The sequence below is a fragment of the Arvicola amphibius genome, chromosome 7 (genome assembly GCF_903992535.2).
Source record: "Arvicola amphibius chromosome 7, mArvAmp1.2, whole genome shotgun sequence".
In the NCBI taxonomy this organism is placed as follows: Eukaryota; Metazoa; Chordata; class Mammalia; order Rodentia; family Cricetidae; genus Arvicola; species Arvicola amphibius.
In genome coordinates, this window is record NC_052053.1 from 96,579,662 (window position 1) to 96,602,219 (window position 22,558).

Consider the following 22,558-nt stretch of genomic DNA (forward strand, 5'->3'; position numbering starts at 1 on the left):
ACTCCTACATCATATAGAATATTCCATCAAAACAGAAAAAAATATACCTTCTTCTCAGCACCTGATGGAACCTTCTCAAAAATTGACCACATACCTGGTAACAAAACAAACCTCAACAAATACAAAAAAAATTGGAATAACCCAATGTGATCTTATCAGATCACCATGGTCTAAAACTAGAAGTCAACAGTAATACTAATTCCAGAAAACTCACAAACACATGGAAATTAAACAATGCTCACCTGAACAATCAATGGGCCAAGGAAGAAATAAAGGGAAAAATTAAAAACTTCCTATAAAACTCAATGAAAATGACCACACAACATACCCAAATTTATGGAACACAATGAAAGCTTTGTTAATAGCACTAAATGCCTCCATAAAGAAGCTGGGGAAAAAATCCCACACTAGTGAATTAACAGAACATTTGAAAACTTTAGAACAACAACAACAAAAAAAAACCCTCACCCAAGAGAACTAGATATCAGGAAAATAATCAAATTGAGAGCTGAAATCAACAAAACAGAAACAAAAAATACAAAGAATCAATAAGACAAAGAGTTGGTTCTTCGAGAAAAATCAACAAAATAGACAAACCTTTATTCAAACTAACCAAAAGGCAGAGAGAGAATATCTAAATTAACAAAATCAGAAATTAAAAAAGGGGACACAATAACAGACATGGAGGAAATACAGAGAATGATCAGGTCATATTTTGAAAACCTGTACTCCACAGTATTGGAAAACTTAAAGGAAATAGACAACTTTCTGAATAAATATCACTCACCAAAATTAAATCAAGACCAGATAAGGAAATTAAAGAGACCTATAACTGCTAAACAAATAGAAACAGTCATCAAAAGTCTCCCATCAAAAGTCTCCCAGCCAAAAATAGCCCAGGACCAGATGGTTTCAGCTCAGAATTCTATAAAATTTTCAAAGAAGAACCAATACCAATACTCCTCAAATTATTCCACACAATAGAAACAAAAGGAACATTGCCAAACTCTTTTTAAGAGGCTACAATTACCCTGATAGCCAAACCACAGAAAAACATTTACAGACCAATCTCACTCCTGAACACTGATGCAAAAATACTAAAATACTGGAAAATTGATCCAAGAACACATCAGAACTATCATCCACTATGATCAAGTCTGCTTCATCCCAGAGATGAAGGGATGGTTCAACATACAAAAATCTGTCAACGTAATCCACCATATAAATAAAATGGAAAAAACACCCATATGATCATCTCATTAGATGCCAAAAAAGCTTTTGACAAAATACAACACCCCTTCATGATAAAGGTCTTGGAGAGAGCAGAAATACAAGGAATATATCTAAACATAATAAAGGCAATATACAGCAAGCCAACAGCCAACATCAAACTAAATGGAGAGAAACACTTAGAGACCTCACTGGAATCAGGAACAAGACAAGGTTGTCCACTCTCTCCATATCTATTTAATATAGTTCTTGAGGTCTTAGTTAGAGCAATAAGACACCAAAAGGAGATCAAGGGGATACAAATCAGAAAAAAAGAGGTCAAACTCTCATTATTTGCTGATGATATGATAGTTTACATAAGCAACCCCAAAACTTCTACCAAGGAACTTCTACAACACATAAACACTTTCAGTAATGTAACAGGATACAAGATCAACTAAAAAAGAAAAAAGAAAAAATCAGTAGCCCTCCTGTACATAGGTAACAAAATGGCTAGGGGGGAAGAAATCAGAGAAACAACACCCTTCACAATAGCCACAAATAGCATAAAATATCTCAGAGTAACTCTAATCAAACATGTGGAAGACTTGTATGACAAGAATGTTAAATCTTTGAAGAAAGAAATTGAAGAAGACACCAGAAAGTGGAAAGATTTCCCATGCTCTTGGGTAGGCAGAATTAGCATAGTAAAAATGGCAATCTTACCAAAAGTAATCTACAGATTCAAAGCAATGCCTATCAAAATCCCAGCAAAATTCTTCACAGAACTTGAAAGAATGATACTCAACTTCATATAGAAAAGCAAAAAACCCAGGATAGCCAAAACAATCCTGTACAATAAAAGAACTCTGGAGGCATCACAATCCCTGACTTCAAACTCTACTACAGAGCTATACAGAACTGAAAACTGAATGGTATTGGCATAAGAACAGACAGGAGGATCAATGGAACCAAATAGAAGACCCGGATATCAATCCACACATCTTCGAACATGTGATTTTTGACAATGAAGCAAAAAAGTATCAAATGAAAAAAGAAAGCATATTTAACAAGTGGTGCTAGCATAACTGGATATCAATATGTAGAAGAATGAAATAGACCCATATCTATCACCATGCATAAAACTCAGGTCCAAATGGATCAAAGACCTCAACAGAAGAGAAAGTGGGAAGTACACTTGAACACATTGGCACTAGAGACCACTTCCTAAATATAACCCCAGTAGCACAGACACTGAAGAAACAATAAATGCGACCTCCTGAAACTGAAAAGTTTCTGTAAATCAAAGGTCACAGTCAACAAGACAAAACAACAGCCTACAAAATGGGAAAAGAGCTTCACTAACTCCACATCAGACAGATATATACATGATGGAGGATTCTCATTGGCTAATAAACAAACTGCCTTGGCTTTTTGATAGGGCAAAATTTAGATAGGTGGAGTAGACAGAACAGGAAAAAGGAAGTGAGGTAGATGGCTCAGACAATTGCCCCACCTCGCCTCTCTGAGCAGACCGCCATGCCTCTCCTTAGGGAGAGAGATGCGATGAAGCCAGCTGCCAGGTCAGACATGCTGAATCTTTCCGGGTAAGACACCATTCATGGTGTTACACAGATTATTAGATATGGGTTAGTCAAGATGTGAGTAAGAGGCTGAAACTAAGGGCCAGGCAGTGTTTAAAAGAATACAATTTGTGTGTTGTTATTTTGGGGCACAAGCTAGCCGGCAGCCAGGAGCAGGGCAGGGCGAAAAGCAGGTCTGCCCAAAGCCCTCACTACATATACAAAAGAACATAATATACAAAGAACTCAAGAAATTGGACACCAAAACACAAATAATCCAATAAAAAAAATGGAGTACAGACCTAAACAGAGAACTCTCAACAGAGGAATCTAAAATGGCTGAAAGACACTTAAGGAAATGTTCAACATCCTTAGTCATCAGAGAAATGCAAATCAAAACAACTCTGAGATTCCATCTTATATCTGTAAGAACGGCCAAGATCAAAGACACTGATGACAACTTATGCTGAAGAGGTTGTGGGCAAAAAGGAACACTTCTGCATTGCTGGAGGGAATGTAAGCTGGTACAACCCCTTTGGATATCAGTATGATGATTTCTCAGAAAATTAGTTAATACCCTTCCTCAAGACCCAGTAATACCACTTTTGGGTATATATCCAAAGGATGCTCAATCATGCCACATGGATATGTGCTCAAGTATGTTCATAGCAGCATTGTCATAGCCAGAACCTGGAAACAACCTAAATGCCCCTTGACCGAAGAATGGATAAGGAAAATGTGGTACATTTACACAGTGGAGCACTACACAGCAGAAAAAAATAATGACATCTTGAATTTTGCAGAAAAATGGATGGAGCTAGAAAACATCATTTGGAGTGCGGTAACCCAGACCCAGAAAGACAATTATCACATGTGCTCACTCATAAGTGGTTTTTAAACATAAAGCAAAGAAAACTAGCACACAAATCACAACCCCAGAGAACCTAGACAACAATGAGGACACTGAGAGAGACTTACATAGATCTAAACTACATGGGAAGTAGAAAAAGACAAGATCTCCTAAGTAAATTGGGAGCACTGGGACCTTGGAAGAGGGTTGCTAACTATTACTATTAGGGGAGGGGAGAGGTAGGGAGGAGAAGCAGAGAAAAATGTAGAGCTCAATAAAAATCAGTAATAATAATAAAAGAGGTCACGGTCAAAGGTTCATGACTAAGACAGACACCAGCAATCCCAAGACTTTAGGGGGCTCGAGCAAGAACTTCTGTGAGTTCAAACACAGCCTCATCTATGCAGTGAAGTCAGTGAAATAAAGACAGCAAAATCCTAGTAATAGAACCTCAGTATATAATAAAACAAAACCACAAAATACAATATATTTTTTCAAATATATATATATATATATATAAACATATGACTAAAAATTAAGAAGTATTTAACAAAAGAACACAGGAGGCAGTACTATTGTGTCTCAAGTTTCAAAGAACTATCTGTCAAGTAACAGACAAAATCAAGGTACGCACTAACTATAAAAAGAAAAAGTAACTAACACTAGTTTAATAACACTCATAATTTAATAAATATCACCATGTTTCCATACTTTCCAGAGGACCATAAAACTGAAGGATGACAAACACCCATCCCTGCCTTTCATGAAAGTTACAATTTAGAAAGAGTCCAACAATAAGCAAATGCAGTATCCTTCTGAGTGTTAAAAGATACATAATTGGAAAAGAGTTAGTCATAGTGCAGCACCAAAGAAATTCCTCAATTGATCTGGTTCTGCAGAGCAGTTTATACCTGAGAGTAGTACTAGTGCAGCACCAAAGAAATTCCTCAATTGATCTGGTTCTGCAGAGCTGTTTATACCTGAGAGTTGTCAGCACAGAAACTGAAGTTACCACTGCCCATCCACTGTAAGCTCACTGCCCATCCACTGAGCTCACTGCCCATCCACTGTGAGCTCACTGCCCATCCACTGTGAGCTCACTGCCTATCCACTGTGAGCTCACTGCCCATCCACTGTGAGCTCACTGCCCATCTACTGAGACCTCACTGCCCATCCACTGAGCTCACTGCCCATCCATTGTGAGCTCAATGCCCATCCACTGTGAGCTCACTGCCCATCCCCTGAGCTCACTGCCCATCCACTGTGAGCTCACTGCCCATCCACTGTGAGCTCACTGCCCATCCACTGAGCTCACTGCCCATCCACTGTGAGCTCACTGCCCATCCACTGAGCTCACTGCCCGTCCACTGTGAGTTCACTGCCCGTCCACTGTGAGTTCACTGCCCGTCCACTGTGAGTTCACTGCCCGTCCACTGTGAGCTCACTGCCCATCCACTGAGCTCACTGCCCATCTACTGAGCTCACTGCCCATCCACTGAGAGCTCACTGCCCATCTACTGAGACCTCACTGCCCATCCACTGTGAGCTCACTGCCCATCCACTGTGAGCTCACTGCCCATCCCCTGAGCTCACTGCCCATCCACTGAGCTCACTGCCCATCCACTGTGAGCTCACTGCCCATCCACTGTGAGCTCACTGCCCATCCACTGAGCTCACTGCCCATCCACTGAGCTCACTGCCCATCCACTGTGAGCTCACTGCCCATCCACTGTGAGCTCACTGCCCATCCACTGAGCTCACTGCCCATCCACTGAGCTCACTGCCCATCCACTGAGCTCACTGCCCATCCACTGAGCTCACTGCCCATCCACTGTGAGCTCACTGCCCATCCACTGTGAGCTCACTGCCCATCCACTGAGCTCACTGCCCATCCACTGTGAGCTCACTGCCCATCCACTGTGAGCTCACTGCCCATCCACTGAGCTCACTTCCCATCCACTGTGAGCTCACTGCCCATCCACTGTGAGCTCACTGCCCATCCCCTGAGCTCACTGCCCATCCACTGAGCTCACTGCCCATCCACTGTGAGCTCACTGCCCATCCACTGTGAGCTCACTGCCCATCCCCTGAGCTCACTGCCCATCCACTGAGCTCACTGCCCATCCACTGAGCTCACTGCCCATCCACTGAGCTCACTGCCCATCCACTGTGAGCTCACTGCCCATCCACTGTGAGCTCACTGCCCATCCACCTGTGTTCTCTGCTCACTGCCAATACATGTGAAAATGAATCATCTTCTCAGTGTTTCATTATCAGTAAAACCAAATAAAACTTCTAGATAGCTACAAATAAATTCTTTTAAAAAACAAATTCATCAAGTATCCTTTCAGTTTTCAAATTAAGATTATGGCCAAGTTCCTATTTTTCCATCATACAATTAGTGGTGAGGAAGACGCTAAAGCAGAGTATTTATTACCTTAATAGCTGAGTCACCTGGAATATGACAGTATGGCTAGAGAAAAGTGTCTGAAAGAAGACTCTCATAAACATAGTCCATAATAAAACTTGTTCTAGGAAATCAAGAATCAAAGGAATTCAAAGTTCCAGCACTTCTAAATGCAGCTGGTACACAGTGTCCTTTGCCAGCAGGTAAGACACACGGCTTCGCACTTACTCCTGTCCGTCTCGCAGTTCTTCACCACAGATTACTCATTTGTTCTAGCAGATGTGCAGAATTCTAACCTAGTCCCAGAGGACAAGTCAGTCTCCACATCACTCAGGCTCCCAGTGACTGGTCTAGAGTTCTGACAAACAAAATCTGAGCACAAGTCTGCAGCGTCCTGTCTTGGCAAATGAGCTCCCTCCATGATGGGAAGGACAGGCATGGCCAAGGCTTTCTTTGCCCTTCTTTCTGTTGGAGGATAGGATGCACAGAAGAACAAAAGGCAAGACTGAAAACAGATACCAGCAGAGTTAATTACAAAGCTCCAGGATCCCTGGAAGCATTACCAAATGCACAGTCCATCCTGGGAGCGCTGACTTCAGAGCAGCTACTGTGTAGTAGAATGTGTGTCTGCTCCAGTGGGGAGGCTGTCACTCCATTTCTAACCAACAGAGCAAATGCACCCAACAGGACCCTGCGGCTCTCACTCACAAACAGCTATTTTGATGAAAGATCACATTTAGAGCTGGTGAGATGGCTCAGGGGTTAAAAACATGACTGCTCTTCCAAAGGACCCAGGTTCAATTCCCAGTACCCACATGGCAGCTCACAACTGTCTGTAACTCCAGTTCCAGGGAACCCAACAGTCAAGGCAAAATACCAATGCACATAAAATGAAAACTTAAAAGAGGAAGATCGCATTTGAACAGTTTATAATAGACCAAAACAACAGATGAATATAAGTGATAAAAATCAGTGGTACCTTTAAAGTGTACCCCAAAATCTAATTCCTACGGCAATAAATCCACTAAAATGCACAAACTTGTCCATATGAAACATAAGCTTGTTGTTAATGAAAACGTCTCTCCACCTGTGTTTCAATAAACATCCAATGAAGAGCATGCCGTGGTTCAGGAGAGGGACCCATGTCCTACAAGCACACGAGTTTACTCTCCTGGGAGCACACTCTCCTGCTCCTCAGGGAACAAGGCTCCTGATTTTTTTTTTAGCCATTAGAAAACATGTTTTTGGAAGCTTCAAAATTAACATTTGGTTAGGAGGTAAATGCAGGAAAGTTTTTATTCTGTTTATAATCCAGTCCAGAACATTCCAAAGATGAATCAAGAACTAGATCCTAATTTTAAGATGTTCTCTGTTTTATGCTTATTTATCAGATAATGAAAGGATACATCTCTGAAAGCTTATTAGTATCATACATGACAAAAATCATTAATTTTTCATTTTTTGTTTTTTTTGCTACAATCTTGAAATGAAATTGTTTCTGGGAGAGTCCAGCACCATTGTGTGTGGGAAGATTGGGAGTAAGTTCTGCAAGCAGTGTGCACTGTAACAAAAACCTGGAGACTGTTCATGGCAGGCTATACCCTCCTCTGCAAAAAAGTTATAATTAAAATTAAGCAGAAAATGGAAACACTGACATCTGCTGCTAGATTGCAAGCATTTAAAATGCTTCAATCAAAGAGTAAAAATTAGAATATTGAGATTCAAAACCTAAATCCCAATCACCTATGGGGTGTACACCTGTGTGGACCAGCCGCATAGTCAGCCAGCACAGTGAGTGGTTCCCTGGGCTGTATCACTGCTGCCAGTGCTGTACCAACAACAGAATCCGCAGCCTTGTACACACTATGCAAGCACTGGACTACTGAGCCCTCAGCCCCCGCTGAGACTCTTTTCTAACCTCTGATATCGCAGAACTCTTCATATGTCTGCTTTCCATAATGTCTCCTAGAAACATGGCAGGGCTCAGAGTGTAGCTCCATGGTAGAGTGTTGGCCTCACCAGCAGGAGGCCCTAGATTCTGCCCCCAGCACTGACAGGAGGAAGCAAAGAAGCTAGTAAGGATTAAAAAACCCACTGGTCCTCTTGTGGGACTCCTAACAGTGGGAACAGGGGCTGTCTCCGGCTTTTTACTGGCTTTTGGAATCCTACTCTTTATACTATGTCGCCTTAATACACACGGAGGTGCTTGGTCTTACTGTGACTTGCTAAGTCACATTTTGTTGATGCTCATGGGAGACCTGCCCTTTCCTAACAGAAAGGAAGGGGAAAGTGGGCTGGGTGATGGGAAGAGAGTGGGATATGAGGAAGGGACTGGGAGGGAGTGGAGAGAGGGAAAACTGCTACTGGGATGTAAAACAAATAAATTTATTTTCTAAAAAAGAACCAAACACATCCACATTTAAACTCAGCTTCCATACATTCCATTGCCATCTTTCTGTTTGCTGTAGGGGCTCTTGAGTAATGTATATTTGAAGCATGTATATGAAATGCATGATTCCTTCCCCCAAGCATTTCTCATACATCTTCCCTTATCTCAAACTGTGCATTCATGTATTTGTTCAAATTACACTGTTGCTGGTTAATTTCCAGGGGCGCACATTCTGGAAAGCGTGCCCTTGTTACAGTGTGTCCCACTTTAAAATCAGTATTCCATCTGACTGACAAAGGGTTAAAGAGGAACAGAACAGAAGTGGGGAGATTTTTTTTTCCGGTTCAGTCATTCCTGTTTTTAACCTAAGATGTCTTTCAGAGTGTTTAGCTCCATGGTGATGGGAGCAGGTGGAAAAGATAGAAACACTGAAAGAACAAATCCCTTCAGAATATTTTAAGGTTCTAACGCAAAGCTTAATATGGAATTACAGAACCATGTAAGATGAAAATAGATTCATAACTTAGTAATGATATGAGTTGAACAATCTTTATAATAGCTTTAAACAATGTATATTCCTCTAATAAAAAGAAAAAAATAGAAAACAAAAAGGAATTTGACTTCATTTTGAACTGAAGCAAACATTTCAATATTAGGAGAGTGGGTTTAAACTGTGATGGTTGCCTTCACACTTCTGGGGACATTTGTGGTCACAAAACTGAGTATGAGCGTGCTGCTGGCATTTACTGGGAAGATGCCAGGGACGCTGCAAAGCATCGGATAAGTCAACAGTAAGGGAGAACTGATCCCTAGCACCTTGTAAAAAGCCACAGACAATAACCACAGTGCTGTGGTGCACAGGCAGGTAGATTCTGGTGACCCACTGGCTGAACTTAGCTAAGCCAGTAAGTTCTGGCTTCAGTGGAAAACCCTGTCTCCAAAACTAAGGTCAACCCCTGGCTCTCCTAGGTGAAACAAGTGAGTCTACCCACACCACACTCAACAAGAGAAGCCTCTCAACGAAGGAGCTGGGTATAAAAAGAAAAACATCCTGGGTTGACTGAAGAACGAGCAGAAGCCCCTAGCATATGAGTAAGCAGTATGTCTGAGGTAAAGTAAGCCATTATGGCTGAAAATGGGGGGACTAAGATACAGGGTGAGAGGCAGATGGGTATCAGACGGGTCTGACTGTAAGAGCGGCAAGGTCTGGAAATGTAGCTCAGTGGTAGAGCAACTGCTAGAGTGCCCAATGACCTGGTGTGATCCTGTACCATTATTAGAAAGAAGAAAACAAAAACCCACAGAGCAGACACAGGTACATGGTCCCAGCTCCTCAGGAAGCTGAGATAGACAGATCCTATAAAGCAAGAAAAGACACTAGCTCTAAACAGATGTTGCATCATAAAGGGTCTGGAGTCCTGTCTCAACACATGCCTTGGCTAGATGGGAAGTGGGCAGGTCTGGGCATTTGTGGAGGCGGAGACAGTAAGACATACTAATGGTGAGGAAAGGCCCCGCTCCCCCCAAGATTGGAAGAAACTGACCAAGGTTCACTTAATCTTACTCCAGTCTCTGTCTCTGTCTCTCCCTCCCTCTCTCCCTCCCCCCCTCTCTGTTTTTTGAGACAGGTCAAAGGACACAAGTAGAGGAAACTCCTAGGAGTGGGTAGGGTGTCAGCTGAGAGCTCTGGCTGTTTGGCCACATAGCTGCAATTTAACTGGGTACATTGGTTTTCACAGAAAAGGACAGACACCCAGTACCTCAACAGATGGTTCATTAAACTAGGAGATTAATAGAATGTGTCTAATGATCTTTGTGAGTCACTAAACAGAAACCTCCCAATGGGCTAATCTGTGACTGAAACTATCAACTGCCTGTGGTTGACCTATCTGTCCAGCCAATCTGGGCAGAGATGATGGGCCAATAAATACAACATCAAAAGGATCCAGAGAGGTTCAGAAGCCTGAAGTGGCTATCAGAAGAATTACCAGAGTGCTCTGGGCTGGGAAGACTAAGATAAGGAGGAAAGAAGGGAAGACAAAAAGGGGGCAGCAGGGGAAAGAAACATGAGACTATGGACCTCCCACTGGAAAAAGGCATGGCAATGGAAAAAGGAAGGCTTCCCAGAGAAGGGACTCCAGCAGTGACCGACCCACAGATCACTGATGTGAGGCCCTTCCCTGTGACACTGAGGGTCAGGGAAGACTTCTCTGTGACACTGGGGGTCAGGGAAGACTTTCCAGATCTTCTGCCAGCACACAAGAACACCCAAAGGCTGAATCACCAGAAACTCTTAAGTTTAACAAAACCGAAGCATCCACAATTATATATAAGAAAAACCCAGAAAAAAACAGATGGGACCCAAGTGAGAAAGTTCTGAAAGACAAGGCTCATGACCAAACTCTGAGCACCTGTCCTTCACTCCATCTTAATGAGTAATACCAAACTGACTTATTTCTACTTAAGAATACTAGAACGGGACATCTCAGGATAATGTGTTAAATACTGACTTCCTGCTAGTTACAGCTAACTGCATGGATTGATTAATATCAAACTGACCACATTTCTACTTAAGAATACTAGCATGGAACATCTCAGGGTAATGTGTTAAACACTGGATTTCTGTTGGTTATAGCTCACTGTGTTGATTGACTGATTTTTTGAGGTGTTTCACTGGTAGCCCTGGCTGTCCTGGATGTCCTGGAACTCACTCTGTAGACCAGGCTGGTCTTGAACTCACAGATTCACCTGCCTTTGCTTCCCAAGTACTAGGATTAGAGGAGTGTGTCACCACTGCCCAGCTGCCTAACTGCCATTTTTAAGGGACATAAACCACACTTACACATACTGATCGAACCTGATCTATAAATATCTTTTATAGTCACCACAAAAATACAAATGAAAATGTTAATAAAAACATTTCGTTTATCTTTCAGAGCTATTCTAACATTTGAAAATAATAAAACACTGGTGGTTGAAATGTGGACTCAAGCCTTTCATTACATAATTGAGTTTACAGATTATTACTGGCAGTGCTGGGAAATGAACTGAGAGCCTCTTGCCTGTGAGATCGGGGCTCTACCACTGAGCTACACCCTGAAGCAGTCGCCATGCTTTGACTTTATATTAGTGTAGCTAGAGGGACACATTTAATAAGTACTAAATGGTACACAGTCTCCCGATACAAGAAAGGTGTCCTTCCGTGTGTATATTATACATGCTTAACTATTCATCTTTGTTTTTGTGAGTCCTAGGATTATAGATGTATACCACCATACTGGGCTCAGTTAGTATTTTTAAATAACATTTTAAAGAGAAATTAGAAGTTGCTTTCTGCAAGCACTCATACAACACTATGAAATATAAGTTCCTTTGCAGCAACTTGTACTCCTTACTCAGAAAGCAGAGGACAAAGCCCCCATCAGCTCTGTTTATTCCACAGTGTGTCAGGAGGCATGCCCCCACTGAGTTCAGACACACCGATAGAAAAGAGGGCTGAAGCATCCAAGCCACTCTTAGGATCTGTGAAGGATATCAACAAACAGAAATGGAGAAACTAGCAAAGACCCACAAAAGATAAATGCTTTCCAACCACAGGAGATGTCTGAAATGCAGACAGCAACAGTCCAAGTAGCTGCCACGCAGCCTGACGGAATGCGGTGGGATAGCCACAGTGGGTTGCTGCACGCTCTTTATAATGTCGCTCTGTTCTCCGAAGCTGATGCAGCACAGTGGAAGGGAGTACAGGAGAAGAGGGCACCTCTCAGAATGGATTGGGGGACAGATAAACTCCAAAATCCCAAGGGGGTGCAGACACTCAGCCCTCGACTTCTGCCACACAGCCACAGCCTCTGGTGATCTGATTTTCCTTCATGTCTGTATCACAGGAGCAGAGCAATTTTTCCAAATTAAGTTACCAGCCTGTCTAGTTAGCAACCTGTTCATGTGGTGATGCCGTGCAGGCAGACAACAGACACACACATGCATGCATGCGCACAGGCATGTACATACATACATGTACACAGGCATGTGTGTACGGACACACACACATGGGGGGGGGAGAGAAATGTGCCCTAAGCAAGATTTTCCCCAACTGCCCCCAAACACCTGTGGAAACACAAGTTTAGCAGAGCAGGCTGAGCCCCGCTTCTCCTTGAGGAAACTGCCCTTTCACAGGAGAGAAAACCACAACCAATAAAACCAGATGTTCAATGCTTTAAGACACCAAGGCTCTAGCTGCTTTTAGTCTCGGGACAGTCCCTCAGTCACTACTGGTGGACTGTCCCTGTCCCCAGTCCCTCCAGTACCCCGAGTTCTGTGAGAAGACATCGGCAGTTGTTATAACGGTTGTTTGGCTGGTAAAATCAGAGATGGTTTTCAGTCTTCTGTTTCTCTGCATTTCCTACATTTCCACAAGCATTTATCCTTTCATGCAAAAGCTACTCTAAACTCTGCTAAGATCAGACATTTAACTTTCTTGATACTCTGAACAAATAAACCAGAAAATATGGTACTCTAAATGACCATCAAAATGCAAGAAACCATGCGATGGACCACACCTGTATCCCTGCCATTTGAGCACCTTCGGTTCAGAAGCACCAGTACGAGCCTGGACTATACTAGGTTACAGGGTAGCCACAGTCACACAGTAAGACCCTGTCCCCTAAAAGTGAACAGTAACAAAGCAACTAAAGAACTGAATCCCAAGAATGGACAAGGAGCAGATTCCACAAGCAGGGGAGGTGGCCATGCACCGGCTCCACCAGCTTTAAATGGAGCCATACCACGGAAACACAGTGAGCTCAGATATTTAGACAAACAGGGCAATCTGCACAGACCTTGCTTCGGAGGGTTTTCCAGATTATATAAAGGCCCCCTAATTCAACACACGATGCTATCTTAATTACTAAAATGGGGGACCAAGAGTGGTAAGCCATTCTGGGGATTAGTGTTAATTCAGAAAAACTGGAAAGGCACTTGGCTCTAGAGATCAGCATCATCAACTACAAACTCCGTGCACATGCCTTTCTACCCACAAACTTTAGAATCCGGGGCTGATCCTTACACTCACCGTACCTGCCAGCAAGAGACTTTCACCAACACAGAGGAAGTAATTTACTCAGTAACTCAGAAAGTATCAAGTGATGTCACATGACCACTGCTGGAAAACACTGCATTCCCAGCTGCTGGCTACTGACCCAGTTATCGGCACAACATGGTAACTAGGGGCACTGAGGTTGAGTGATTCGCTTGTGGTACTACAGAACCATCTCTTGGCTCCTAATTGCAGAAAGAGAGTGACTGGGCACTAAACAGGTCTGTATGAGGAAAAGGGCCATGGCTCTGGTGAACAGGCACTCTCTGTAACAGTCTAAATCCCTAATCCACAGGCCTTTGCATTTCTTTGAGAAAACAGATCTCAACCAGTAACAAATTTTATCAAGAGTATTGACTAGCAAAAGCAGTTATTAATCAGTTTCTTAGAAATTCACTCAAATCTTTTAATATAGCAGCTTTATTAATAACTTTAGAATTTAGACATCTGATTTTTAACAACTCCAAAAAACCAAATGAGACAAAGTCTAACAAACAGCCCACTGACTAACAAAGACAACCAACCCAGCTCACATGTATTCAGTACAGCCACAGACTAAGCATCAAGATCAGCTTACACAGCAAATCACAGGGCAGACGGGGCATTCTACTTCCTGCGAAAACACAGGTTCCTCTCTAGACACCCACCCACATATAGTCCAGCGGGAAAATAAGAATGTATCCACATTAGAGTCAATCCACATTACAGGTGACTGTGGTCTTTTTGCTACTGAACCACTATGCCTGCTTGCACTTGGACAAATGGGGGAAGGGAGGCTGAGAAAATTCACAAAGCCTCAAAGAAACCCAGAGAAAATAACCAATTAAGAGGCTCTCTGTCTAAGGAGAACCTTTAGCTGTCTCATCCCTGAGTGACTCACAACCTTCAGTGATTATTTTAAACTTCATCTAAAAGAAATTAAAACAGGAAGAAAACATTCTACCTTCTTAATATATAAATTAACATATATCAACATTATTAGGAAGATTAATATATATCTTTATGTAATAAACACAAAATATTACTTTGGCCCATTCTGTTTCCTGTAAGTGTGCTGAGCAATCCCCCCAAGAAAGGAAAAATTGTCACACTTCCATTAACTATGAAAGGTGTGGGCGTTAGAAGGAGGCAAACCAGACACAGCAGTGGCCAGGTTTGCTGTGGCCTCAGTGTGCCTGTGAGGATCCAGCCACAAGTCAAATCATGGCAGTTCACTTCAGACAGGCAAGAGTGAGGCACTCAGTACAGTGGGGAGGCTGGCAACAGCTCCCACCTTCCTCACTCAGGAAAGGTGCGAAGCCTGTTGGCCTTCTAGAACAGACTTGGGAACCAAAGTCGCATTCCTTCCCTTTTCATCCTCGCTCCCCTACACAGTCAGCCAAACTGCCTTCAAAGTCAGATGCCTCCTTTCTCATGACCTCAGAACAGAGACCAGACAACAGTTTAGATGACTCGTGTGTCACTTTCCCAGCTCGGCAGGGCTATGGTCAATGTGTTACAGAGGGCAAGGCCTAATTAAGCTCACTGTCCATGGCCACCAGGGCATTGCTTCGCTTCATTTTAAGAAAACAAAAGAATTCGCGTGCACGTGGGTTGGGGGGGTGGCACAAGTCTTCAATCCCAGTACTTGGTGAACAGAGCCAGATGCACGCCTTTGAGTTCAAGGCCAGCCTGGTCTACAGAGTGAGTTCAAGGACAACCAAGGTTGCAGAGAGACCCTGTCTTGGAAAAACAAAACAAAACAAAAACAATCCAAGTCAACAAGTCCATCCATGAGTTAAAAAGAAAACAGAAGAAACAATTCTACAGAAACTGTAGTATCAGTAGCTGAATTGCCTTTAGTAAATATTTGGGCTTCCTTAAATACCAAATAGCGCCAAAGTCATTTAAACAAGGAAATAGAAAGAAGGCTTATTACAGGCTTAGGACTTAAATACCTTGGACCAAACATCCGAACAACACGCGCTCAGGAGTGCGTGGGTTCATTTTTTTCAGACAGTCTCTGAACTGTCCTAGCTGACCTAGAACTCACTATGTAAAGCAGGTCTCCCAAAGGGTTGGGATTAAAAGTGTGCTCCACTGTGCCTACAGTATACTGAACATATTATACTGCCACCAAATGCTTAAGACTTAGTATACTTTCTTACAAGCCTCATGGATCGAGTATTTCCATCTTGTATTGCAAAATCTAACATAGACAACCTTTTAATTTCTTAGAAAAGGCATCTCATTATGTAAGGTAAGGCTGGCTTTGCCTATGTGATTCTCCTGCCTCAACTTGCAAAATGCTGGGATTGAGGGTCTGGGGTTGGGGAGAGGGCTCAGTGGGTCAAGTGCTTGCTATGTGCACACGGAGGCCTGTGCTCATTCCTAGAACTCATCTAAACCCCGGCATGATGGAAATCTGAGGATCCCAGGGGCCCGCTGCAGGAGTAAGGCTAACTGATATGGTTAAGTTCCTGATTCAACATGAGATGGGGCCAGGCATGGTAGCACAAATCTTTAATGCCAGCACTCAAAAGGCAGAGGCAGGCAATTCTGTGAGTTCAAGGGCAGCTGGGTCTACACAGAGAGTTCCAGGAGAGCCAGAGCTATGAGACCTTATCTCACCCCCATCCCTCACAAAAAAAAAAAAAAAAAAAAAAAAAAGGTGGGGAATGGTGGAGGATATCAACATTAATCAATCACTAAGATCCACACACGTGTGAGCAGGTATGTATAGACCAGTACATACACATAACACACACACACACACACAAATAATAATTCTGTGTCCACAGTGATTGTGAGGGGTAGTTACAGTTAGAAAAAAAATTGTTTTTATTTTTTCTATTGTTTTTATTGAGCTATATATTTTTCTCCACTCTCCTACCTTCCTCCCCCTTCCCTTCTGTCCTCTCCCATAATCCCCACACTCCCAATTTATTCAGGAGACCTTATCTTTAGAAAAAAATTTAAAAAACCATTCTATTACTAACAGAATACATGTATGAAAAACAAAGTCTTGAGACTTAATTTCAATAAAAGACATTGCTTTTCTTCCTGCACATATAAAAAGTATGAAAGGTAAAAAATCTTAGTTTGTTTTCTCAGCAAACGCTAAACATTTGAATAAAAATGACCCCATGGAATAACAGAAGTCCTCTTTTTATTGTCCAAAGTCTTTCTGTGACACTGCACTGGTAGAACAACAATGATTTCTGAATGAAGGAACAGACACCTGGATTGTTCCTATTCCTGAAAACAATGTTCCAATTAAGTGTGCCAGAATCCTCCCACAGTATGAAAAGCTTTTTAAAACACTTTAATAATACAGATGTTAAATGGCTTACATTTTGTCAAGAATGCTAAGATACAGTGGCTAGAGAGATTGCTTAAAGATTAAGAGCACTGGCAGCTCTTGCAGAGGACCAAGAGCTGGTTCTCAGAATCCAGATGGTGGCTCACAACTGGTTGTTCCAAGGAATCTGATACCCTCTTCTGGCCTCTGTAGGCATCAGGTATGTGTGCAAACAGAAATGCATGCAGTCAAAACACTCATACATACAACACTAAAACAACACATGAAACAAAAAGAGAAAGAATGATACAGCAGGATCTCTAAGACCCAGAACTGAGCCACAGTGGAAACAGGGTGCATCGAAGATCACGAGGCGGCTCCCATTAACACAGGTGCTGTTTTAGAGGTGCATTCAGCCTGGAAGTCCCTTCTAAAACCACTGCCACAAATAAAAGCAGTAGGGTGGCAACCAGGCAGTTTAGAAGGTGTGGGCGGAAGTGGTGTAGGCCAACAGCTACTGGAACAGTGCGGAGAATGAGCAGGCAAAGTTTGCCAAAAGCCTGTGCCCTGAAGATTTGAAAATTACATAAGGAAGCAGGCTCACGGGTCACAATACCCTGTGAGATTCCAAGCCTGCACAGGATGAGAGCAGGACAGAAAGTTGGCTAAGCAGCAGACCAGGCAGCAAGATGAAAGCTGTCACTGTGTGGATTGAGACTCACCGACCAATTGATGTGCATTTCATGATGCACGCCACTGGATGCTTACCAACACATCCTTGAAAGTATTTGTGGGGTTTGAAAGAAAATGGCCCCCAAGGGAAGTAGCACTATCGGGAGGCAAGGCTTTGTTGAAGTGAGTGTGGCCTTTCTGGAGGAAGTGTGTCACTGTAGAGGCTAGCTTTGAGGTTACATATGCTCAAGTCACATGCAGTGTCTCAGTTTACTTCCTGTTGCCTTCAGATCAAGACACAGCTCCTTCCCCTATGAGCTCCTTCTCCAGCACCATGTCTGCCTCCCACCTCATCCCACCATAATGATAATGGACTAAACCTCTGAACTGTAAGCCACCCCAATTATATGTTTTCTTTTACAAGAGTTGCCATGGTCATGGTGTCTATTCTCAGCAACAGAAACCCTAAGACCATTTTGTGTCTATGATCAAAACCACAGCATTACATTGACCTTGCATCTCTTCTAAACTTCCTTGTGATTTTACATTCAGTGTGTGGCATCTGCATTTTTTTAGACATTAGAAAGCACACCAGTCAGGCCTGAGGGAGCACAGCTTCAATCCCAGTGGAAGAAGGAGGCAGCAATATCAGGGTTCAAGGTCAACCTCAACTACATAGCAAGGTCAAAGTCAGACTCACATACACAAGACCCATCTCAATAGAAAGCAAAAGCATGTGATACACGTGTGGTAAAAGTACAAATACGTGAGAACAATAAAGAATAAAAGCAGAGTAATGTTTCCCTAGGAGCAGAGATAGGGAACACATTTTTTTTAACTGCTTGATATGATAGACAAAATTCTCATGTGCTCGGGAGGGAGGGATGTCTGTCTGTTACTCTTCTCCACACACCATTTATACCTGAAGCACTCATAGCATTTTTGAAGAACAAAAACAAATGTAAAAAAAACAAAACAACAACAACAAAAAACAACAACAACAACAACAAAAACCACGAGTATAACTGTCTTCTAGGAAAACGGAACAGGTCCATGCTGTCTGCAGCTATAGTTCTTCAGAACACAGATCATGCCTGTAGCCTAAGAGCCTTTCTAGCATCCATGGCAACTGAATAAGATGCAAAAGCTTCTGGGTGAAAATGAAAAGGACAGGGAATCTGGAATCGCTGTCTTTATCCTCACATTTTTGAATGCTAACTCACTATAGCTAACTCCTGCTGAGAGCAAAGAGGATGCCAGTCAACACCAACACTGCGCCAGTTTAATTTAATGGTATTACTTTGCCTTGCTTTGCAATTACTCCCACGTTCCCTGGGGGAAACTAATGGATTACTAAAAATAAAATGGGGATTAAGTGAATCATTCGGATGTTTTGGCTTCCAACTCAAACTGGCTTTAACATAAAGGAAATGGATTGGCTCAAATACTGGATGTCCCGAGTAGGGACAGGCTTCAGGGCTAGTTGCCCTGAATTCTGAGTTCTGGACTCTGTCTTCCATCCTGTGTGGCTTTCTTGCTCAGTCTGGGAGCCAGCAGGCTGAAGCCATACCAGACCTCACACCAGCACAATGACATCCAGAGAAAGAGGCAGAAGTTTCCCTGAGTTCTGTCCTAAGTATGAGAAGACTTTTGCTAAAAGTTCCAGGCACGCCTGCCAAAGGGTCTCACGAGCTAGAGCAAGAGTCGAGGGCTGTCCCTGAGCCCATATCCCTCGCCAGGCATTGCCCAAGAATGGACAATGGAGCCACAATTGGTGAACCAATTGCTGACCAGCAGCATGGGGCTACAGCTCACCAGGGCCCAGCCTGCAGCTGCAGTCAATTTCTCAGACTAATAACACAGGGAATAGATGGCATATGAGATATGCTGTAGCCCTAATGCCCATTCTGCTGGCCATTACAGGAAGTAGCCCAGACAAATAACGTGTGTGTTGGATCATGAAAAAAAAAACGCTATCATGATGCATGTGTATATAAAGCTGAAAAGTCAAACCCATCCCCAGGAATTCAAGCACAGGGAGCCAACACTCAATGGTAAAGCACAACAAGGCTACTTACTGTATTCTGGTGCCATAATCACAGACGTAAGACAGCGACGTTCACATGAATGGCATTATAATCTGCAAACAGAGAAGAGAAGCTTTGTAAGACCTAAGAAATGTTGCTAATACTACAAAGTTTATAGAATCTTGACAAAGGACTTATCTTTCAAGTGGACAGGCTAGTCTTCCTAAAGGAAGCAGTATTAATTGGGTTTGATTGGATGTGTCTATAATATTAGATCATTATAAATATTTCTAAGATCATCTGCATCAACTGTAAATTGAACTTTTGTTTGTCTGAATCTCTTTTTCTTGGGGGGAGTGGGGACAGGGTCTCTCTCTATTGCCCTGGCGGCAATATTGTTCTGTTCTGGAACTCACTATGTAGATCAGGCTGGCTTTGAACTCAGACACATTCTCCTCGGCCTCTGGAGTGCTGGGGTTTAAAGGTGTGTGCTACCACACCCAGTTTTGGGATTCATTTTTTTTGCTTTAATTTTATGTATGTGTATGTATCTATGTTAAGTACACATGCTTGTGGGTGCCTGTGTAGGCCAGGAAGGGGTTGGAAGCTAGAGTTACAGGAGGTTGTGAGCTGATGAGGATGCTAGGAACAGAATGGGTCTCTGTAAGAGCAGCAGGGGCTCCTAACTGCTGAGCTGTTTCTCCTGCTCTAGATTCAAATTTAAAAAAAAAAAAAAGCAGCACATCCCAAACATCCCAATTAAGTAATATTGCTCTAAACAAAAAGAGAAAATATTAAATGGACCTCAAACATTATGTAGCTTTAAAAGAAAATTAAAAAGATAAAGAGTATTAGTTGGACCTCTACAACACTCAATTAACCTATTCCTGATATAGCATGAGGCTGGGTTAATCAGCTTCAATTTCTAAATCTCTAAACTCAAGGATCTGAGGAAATAGTCCTGAGCAAAAAAAAATAAAAAAAAATAAAAGAAAAGAAAAAGAGCACTCATCTGCTTCAACAAGGACCCTTGGACACTGGAATGGCTTTTAATATCCACAAATGAATATAATAGTGTCATCCATGCCCAGCCCAGAGATCTAGTAACAGCACAGCAGGCACCCACCTTCATGGCGTATCTTAGAAATTTGGGAGGCTGAGGAGTTTGAGGCCAGCATAGGTAACATTGCAACAAACAGTGAAAACATAAAAGCGCAATGGCGATCAACACTCTGGATTAAAGGGATCTTATGATGGTTAGTTTTAAAGTCAGTTTTCCAAAACCTAGAATTCCCTGAAAAGAAACTGTGAATTGAGCAGCTGTCTAGATCAGAATGGCTTGTGGGCATGTCTGTAGGGGAGTGCCCTGATGGTTAGTTTTAAAGTCAGTTTTCCAAAACCTAGAATTCCCTGAAAAGAAACTGTGAATTGAGCAGCTGTCTAGATCAGAATGGCTTGTGGGCATGTCTGTAGGGGAGTGCCCTGACTGTTAACCGACAGACAACACAGCCCACTGCAGGCAACACCATTCCCTGGGCAGGGGGCTGTGAACTATAAAGGACAAGAAAAGGCTAGAGGAGAGGAGAAGGGAGCATGGGTGCATTCATTTCTCTCTCCTCTCAGGTGTGGTGCGGTGTGGTGCAATGTGTCTTGTTGCATTATTAATGTCTTTAAGTTTGCAGAGCTGTGAAAGGGAAACCAGAAGCCCTAAAATAGATGACATTTGCAACACACCTACCCACCACCAAAGAACTCATTCCAAACGCATGAAGAGTGTCACAAATAAGACAAGGCAATAAAAAGACAGGCCACCAAATAGGACCTCAAAATGGCCAGTATACATCTAGAAATACGCCCAGATTTATCCATCACATCAAAACACAAGTAACACAACAATGTTATCAAGTCCCACTACAAGGTATAGGTAACTGGTCATAACAGCGAAAATAGGAAACTCAGACCGTATTATTTATGTATTACTTCAGGCTGTTTTAGTCTCCTTTGTGGCCACCTACTGTCCACCTTTGCCTATCAGGCGAAACCTTTCAGAATGTATCCAGAGGCTAGCAGCTGTCGCCAGTCCTAAACCAAGACTGCCCTCAGAGAGCACCCGAGCCTTACAACAAAGACTGTGTCTGCTGTAACCCACCTACCCGAATTCTTCACCAAAGTATTTGAAACGGGCCGTGATTTAGTGCTTTCCTTTGTTCTCTAAAACTCCACGAAACTGCTACCACACCAGAACAGGTTTCTTGGGGTCACTTGTGTTCCTAAGCCAAGATCATTAGTATTTGGCTCAAGAATAAACTTTTCCTCCCTGGGAGGTAAAAGCTGTGTTTGCATCGACAGACAGTATGTGAACAACATAGCTCTCATGACTGCTAGGAGGTAAAAACAGGCACACGGGGTTAGTATCTAACAACGCAGACTACAAATAGACTCTGGTCCTGAGCAGATAGCTGCTAGGAATGCACACACAGGGGTCCCCAAGAAACTTTAAAAACATTCAAAGAAATAGAAATACCAACGGGCAGAACTTGGTAACAAACCATGGACCAGGCACATAGCGAAGTAGTATATAGAAGGAAATCAATACACTGATTATAAACGTGCAGACAGCATTTTATGATTTGCTGGACATAAGTTCCCTGTCCTGTCTTATCTATCAAGCTCACGTTTGAAATACAAAAGTAGCCACAGACCATATGAGTTTGTCTTTCCTAGTAATATCTTATTTACAAAAAACCGACAGCCGACCTATACATTAAAAATTTGCCTGCTATCGTGTGAGGTGGGAGAGGGTGGACTGGAGCAATGTAATGCTGATGCATACATAGCATGTCTCCCAATCAGTTTACACAGAAACCCAGACTTGAGGGAGTACTACACAATTCCTCTCTACGCTCAGAAAAGGTAAGCGGGGGCAGGGAGCTAACACGGGGCTTCTTGAATTCAGAACTATCTTCACAGTTGTTTGATCTGGGAAGATTCATTATAGTGTCTGTTTCTGATTTGCTCTGAACAGAAGGCAGAGCATCGTATAGTT

General features: G+C 42.6%; 1 protein-coding gene across 7 annotated transcripts in view; it reads right to left on the minus strand.

Moving 5' to 3' along the window:
• Sipa1l1 (signal induced proliferation associated 1 like 1) overlaps positions 1–22,558 on the minus strand; it is a 280,919-nt gene that overhangs the window by 125,322 nt on the left and 133,039 nt on the right. For all 7 annotated transcript variants that reach the window (XM_038335800.1, XM_038335804.1, XM_038335803.1 and 4 more), the window contains one exon: positions 19,564–19,625. The gene's annotated coding sequence lies outside the window, so the exon portion shown is untranslated. The remainder of the gene's footprint in view (positions 1–19,563; positions 19,626–22,558) is intronic.